At 38.8% G+C, this 6,041-nt stretch overlaps 1 non-coding gene across 1 annotated transcript; it reads right to left on the reverse strand.

Moving 5' to 3' along the window:
• Positions 1-5,646: 5,646 nt before the first annotated feature.
• Trnan-guu (transfer RNA asparagine (anticodon GUU)) lies at positions 5,647-5,720 on the reverse strand. Its single transcript has one exon. It is a non-coding gene; the product is annotated as a tRNA-Asn (tRNA).
• Between the last annotated feature and the right edge of the window lie 321 nt (positions 5,721-6,041).

The raw sequence follows: 6,041 nt of genomic DNA on the forward strand, positions 1-6,041 counted from the left end.
TAGAAAATTGCATCCACATATGGATTTAGTACAACCAGGGGCGCATGCGCTGTTCATGTAATTTTATCCGCACGAAGAGAACTCGACAGGGAGTTTCCGTACGGCTGGCAACCACGTGGGCAGCCAGGGAAGCGCCATTTGACCACCTCGACGTGCTCATCGCTGGAGAAGTAGCGCCGGTGCGCCATGACTCGCCGCCTCTGAAACACCGCTGTCCGGCTGTCCTTGGAGCCAGCCACCCGACACAGACAGCCAGGTGTGCACGCGCCATGGCTATTCATGGACCTCCGTATCCACGTCATTCAAGCACATCCGCATTATGAACACGTTTGGAATTTAAGGATTATTTATTTGTTGTTAAGTAATAATGAATTAACTAAGGTATCGATGTCTTTGGTACAACAATTTTAATTTATGTATTTTTGATAGCCTATAATTGAAATATTTATGACAAAAGCTAAATAAATCCTGTTATTTCGAAACGTTACACCACAAGATAACTGTTTTTGTTTATGCCTTGATTTAAATTATAATTTTAACCATAATTTATAAAAACATAGCTATATAAAAACACTTATTTAATTGTTAGGACCTACAACCTTTCGTTATATATATATATATATATATATATATATATATATATATATATATATATAGAGAGAGAGAGAGAGAGAGAGAGAGAGGAACAGGTAGGAATATGAGATAGGGTATAAATATGAGACACCAAGGTTGTGGCCTCTGCATGGTACTGACATCTGTCGTGGTACGGTGGAACTACGTACTACAGTGCGACTGGGACGTGCGGACAAGAACCCACCATACTGGGAGCAGTTGTGAAGTGCAGTGGATGTTTTTCGTGTTTTGCTCAGCGGAAAGTTTGTGCACCGTCATATCCAAGTGTTATTCTACAGTTCTATAGTTCAGAACTTAGAATATCTAAGTAAGGTAAGTTGTTCATTACGAATTCTAGTTTTAAACTATTAGTTGAAATAAGAAATATGTTAAATCGTCTGTTGAGTGTGAAACAGTAAATGCAAATGGCGAGAAGGTATTAATATAAGGTACAAGCATGGTAGTAATATGAGAGTGTCTCATATACCTACCACTTTGTAAAATGTAAGAACTGATAAAACTATGATGTTTATGTTTTGTTTTAGATGCCAAGAAAGAAGTTGAATGAAGAATGTAGAGGCCTAAGAAAAAAATACAAAACAGAAGATATGATAAAAGCAATTGAAGCTGTCAAATCAGGCCAATGTGGTTATCTCAAAGCATCGAAAATTTTCTGCAGATAATTTTCTTCCTGTAACTCAGACAGCAACACAGCATGCCTCTGAAAATTGGCCTACTTCAGTCCCATCCATTTCTTCATCTGACAGAATACTGCAGGGTCCAACACTCATCAACTTCGGACCAAGCACATCAGGGACAGCGACTCGGCATGCATCTGAAGCTACTTCAGTCCCATCCATTTCTCCATCTGATAGAACACTGCAGAGTCCCACACTCATCGGACAAAGCACGTCAGGGACAGTGAATCGGCATGCACCTGAACCTACTTCAATGTCACCACAGGGACCTAATTTGGTGAGACCTTGTGACATATCTCCTGTTCCAAGAGTTAAATCTAGGGGTACAAATCGGGGACGCAGATCAGGTGTTTCTGTAGTTATAATTTCATCGCCCTACAAAGAAAGTGTTCTCATCAGTAAGTCACATGCAAAACGTTCTCCTGTTCAACCTATGCAAAAAAGACAGGCGCAAAAGAGAGCAAAAAATACTCCGATCATAAGTGATTCATCTAGTGAAGAGTCAAGTGTGACATTTATGTATCTCTTACTCCATTAGGGCAGCGCCAACCAGGGTTAGACGATGCAATCTGCATATTTTGCGACTGAAAATTTTCGGAAGACTCTAGGGGTGAAGAATGGATTCAGTGTTTCATGTGCAAATTATGGGCTCATTCTCAATTTGCAGGACCAGAAAGCGACACATATGTATGTGACTATTGTAAATCTAACTAACTTCCTAGTGGAACTATTGACTTTAGTATTGTATAAGCTTATGTTTGTTCTTAATGTATTTGGTAGTACTTTTGAAGGTCTGTTATCCAAGCATCTGTACTGTCTCATATTACTACCCGATTTTCAGAACTTCAAATTTTGCCTTTTCTTAGAAAAATGAAAATTTTATGTAAACTAGGGGATACATGATATTAATGTTTACTCAATATATTAAACATTAAATTCTGCAAATAATAATGGCTTATTGAGTTTCTTGTGTGCAATGTGGGTATCCTTAACTCCAATAATAAAAATGGTATTCCATATTCCTACCTCTTCCTCAATATATATATATATATATATATATATATATATATATATATATATATATATATATATATAGTCTTATAAAGGATTTGTGATGAGTGGATTCTGTGGGTGGTATTTCGCTCAGAGAGAGCGAAATACCACCCACAGAATCCACTCATCACAAATCCTCTACAAGACTCACAAACTTACAATTTTGCAGGTATGATCCTTAAGCTAAATGAATATTCATTAACATAAGTACTTATTGTAAGAAAATCAACACCTAAGAGTCTGAACGGGGGGTAAAAAAGCGAATTTTCAAATTCTATTCATTTAATTATATATATATATATACACACACATATATAGTTACGAACGCAGCAGACAGGATCGCAACACTCGCCAGGTTCGGAACTGGCTGGCGTCCCTGCACGGCCACTGGCATGTGTCATGTGGCGTTCACTGACTTAAGGCATGCCACGCGACGCCCTGCCACAGCGCCGTTATCTATCGCTGAGCGGCCTTGAGAATTCCGCGAGCCGCCGCGTGAACAAGCGACCCTATGCTCGATGTTTCGGGCGTCGGGTCGGCTCGGGATGGCGCGACTCGCCACCACTGCTCTCGTCGGTTCGAGAAGGGCGCCACAGACTACTTAAGCAGCGACGCCGGCCTCTGCGGCCAGTTTTGGTGACAAGAGTCCGGAGACCGTGAGTGGGGCGAGTTCCACGCGGAGTTCTGAGACGAGTTTGGCGACAAAGCCCTGCGACGGTGAGTGCAGTGACTGCCTAGAGTGCCACGTGAGTTCCGAGCGAGTCCCGCGACTGTTCCGAGCGGATTCCGAGCGAAGGGAAGTGCGACATCGGCGAAGAGGGTAGAGACAAACCCCCCCCCCCTCCCTTGAGAGTGTAGTGACGCGGAGTTCGACTGGATCGTGAGAGTGCGGCGACTGAGTGACGCGAGACTGTGTGTGTGGACAGGCGCGAGGTAAGGGGCGAATCACTGTTGAGCCTAGCTTCAGTGATGAGTGCGAACTGCGGAACTTGACATGCATTGGGTGACTTGCGAATAAACAATTTTAAGTGTGAGTAATGGGTGATTAGGACTCTTTAAGAACAATTATTTATTATTAATGTAAATATTATTAATTAATAAAACTAATAAAATTTAATTGGGCTATCGCTTATGAACCCAGTTCTCTCCACATTGTAATTCGTAGCAATAAGCTTATATATAACGGGCAGTGTTCTGTTTGTAGACTTCCGTAGGGAATAACAAGCAGATCATATATTTATTAATATAAATGAAATTATTACGAATTAATTTGAAATCACTGTAAAATACAAAATCATAGACGATGAACATTCAAAGATACTTTTATCTTAAATGTATTTTCTTTGCCGCTGTTTGAAAGTATTATTAATTGAAATGTCACAAAAACTAGTCATAATTCTGGCAGTCTTGAAAAATTAATAAAAGAGGTTAACAATTTCCCCACTGTCACATACAAATCATCACATTACCTTGTTTACTAGCATTGTTTACAGAAGGATAGTGGAAGGAGAATCACTGGTACTACTTTTTGAGAACTGTCAGATTGGAGACAAGTTAACACGACGTAGACTGTACCTGTGTGAGCGAAGCGGAAGCACACGGTAGCGTGTTATGCCTCTCTTGCTCCGATACAGGATGCTGGGTCTGTGAAGACATGGAGTAGCAGCAATAACAATAACAATCACAATCACAGCGGCCGACAGCGCGTCTGTCATTATCCACGGATCGAATGTTAAACGACCTGTTCTGCTACGACACTGGAAATTTACCTGGGGAAGGTTCGGTCTTATTTGCTTTGATAGGTTGTACCGTCCAGCCTGTTTGTCCGCTGTAGTGGACGATTTATATTTCAAAGAACAATGGAGCTTATACAGAGTTTGAATATATGCGTCAATGTGTACAATCCACTGGGCATCTTCCTTTATGGCTAGATTAAATTTTTTATTGTATTTTTTATATAAAATTATATATTATTTTAATTACTAACTATATAAAAATTTTGAAAACTAGCTTACGTTCAAACATTAAAAACTAAAATTGTATGTTAATAATTAAGTATTGCTTAAAAGGATAGTGCATTAGTTCAATTATAGGGCTACTTCTACTAATGTTTCAGACTATAAGCATGGCATAGTAGGTATGTTGTATTGCCAAAATTTAATCACCAGATATATTATACAAGATCACTGTCAGCGAACACCTCCTTAAAAGTATTTCTTAAAAAAAATACTCATTAAAGGATCTGAGTAATTTTTTGTTAACATTCCAAATAGTTGCAAAATGATTGTTACATAATCGCCGATGCAGATTTTCTTAAAAAGGCAGAGTGGCTCGTACCATTTTATGAATACTTAAGGCAATTCAGGGGCTTGTGCTGCCTCCTTCGGTTTAAATGTGACGATAGTCTGTAGTTGAACCAGCCAACTGCTGTCTTTATGTTTCATGTGAATAAATTATTGTGAATTTAACTAATTGAACGCGTGCAAATGATATGATGCTTGGAAAATAGATCACAAAGAATTCAAAATATACAAACATTGAAATGCCAAAAAAAAAGTATTTATATTTGGATACACAAGGTTTCGTTGGCGTAGAAAGAGTTTGGACATCCTTTCATGATTTCTCACTGAATGCAGCCTGTTTTTTTATTTAATAATCCTTTTATAAAGGCTGCATCGGTAAAGGACGCATACTTACCATTCGGAAAAAGCCTCACTAATTGTAATACAATCACTCTACTAAAGGGTCATTTCCTGTATTTGCAAAGCTAACCGGTCACAGAAAAATAGCTTTTTTAAAAAAATTAACATTGCCGGTGACAATAGACCATTGTGGCAATAAACGCAAGCTTCTCACAAAAAACATTTTCTCCATGTCGATGTGTTTGCTGCATTCTCATAAATAAGGTTTCTTAGATTTTTCTTATTACAGATTATCGAACCGGATTAGACGTGGCGGATTTTGCCGTAATTTTGTGGAGGTTCGGGTGGTATAATAGTTTAATCAAGCGTAGTCATTATTTTTATTATATATTTTTAAGTTCGTTATTTTTGTTAGTGTTTTGATTGCTCCCACTGAATTTCGCACTCATCTATCATAAATCATTAATATTAAATACAAGCTTTACTACAGGGCAAATGAGTGGTATATTTCCATTTTTTAAAGAAAAATTTAAATTAAAAACACATACTGGCAAATTAGTAACACTTGTGGCCTTAGCTGGTCTTCAGATATAAATATTATTTGAAAAATAAATTATGAACCTCGTGTTTAAAAATAAATGCGCCCCCGGGTGGGCTCGAACCACCAACCTTTCGGTTAACAGCCGAACGCGCTAGCCGATTGCGCCACGGAGGCTCCGATGCTGTGATAAAGCGATATGAACTGAATAATGAATGTTTACTTGTTCACGGTCAAATATATAGAATTGATAGCGGGAAGTGACGCAGTGATTAAAATGAACGGGGAGCGTGGCCACCACGCTCGTTCGAAGTGAAACTTCACAGACAAGAGGGCTAGGGTACTCTGATATTTGAAAAACTCGTAGAAATGCTTTGAAAATAGACATTTATATATTAGTGTCTGTTCATGTCTCATTGGATAGGCCAGTCAACAAGAGGTAAAGTAAGCACTTTTTACCAGCAGATCTGAAAACTTGATGTAAGGGTAATTCGAGGA

This window comes from Bacillus rossius, chromosome 14 (genome assembly GCF_032445375.1).
Source record: "Bacillus rossius redtenbacheri isolate Brsri chromosome 14, Brsri_v3, whole genome shotgun sequence".
Classification (NCBI taxonomy): domain Eukaryota; kingdom Metazoa; phylum Arthropoda; class Insecta; order Phasmatodea; family Bacillidae; genus Bacillus; species Bacillus rossius.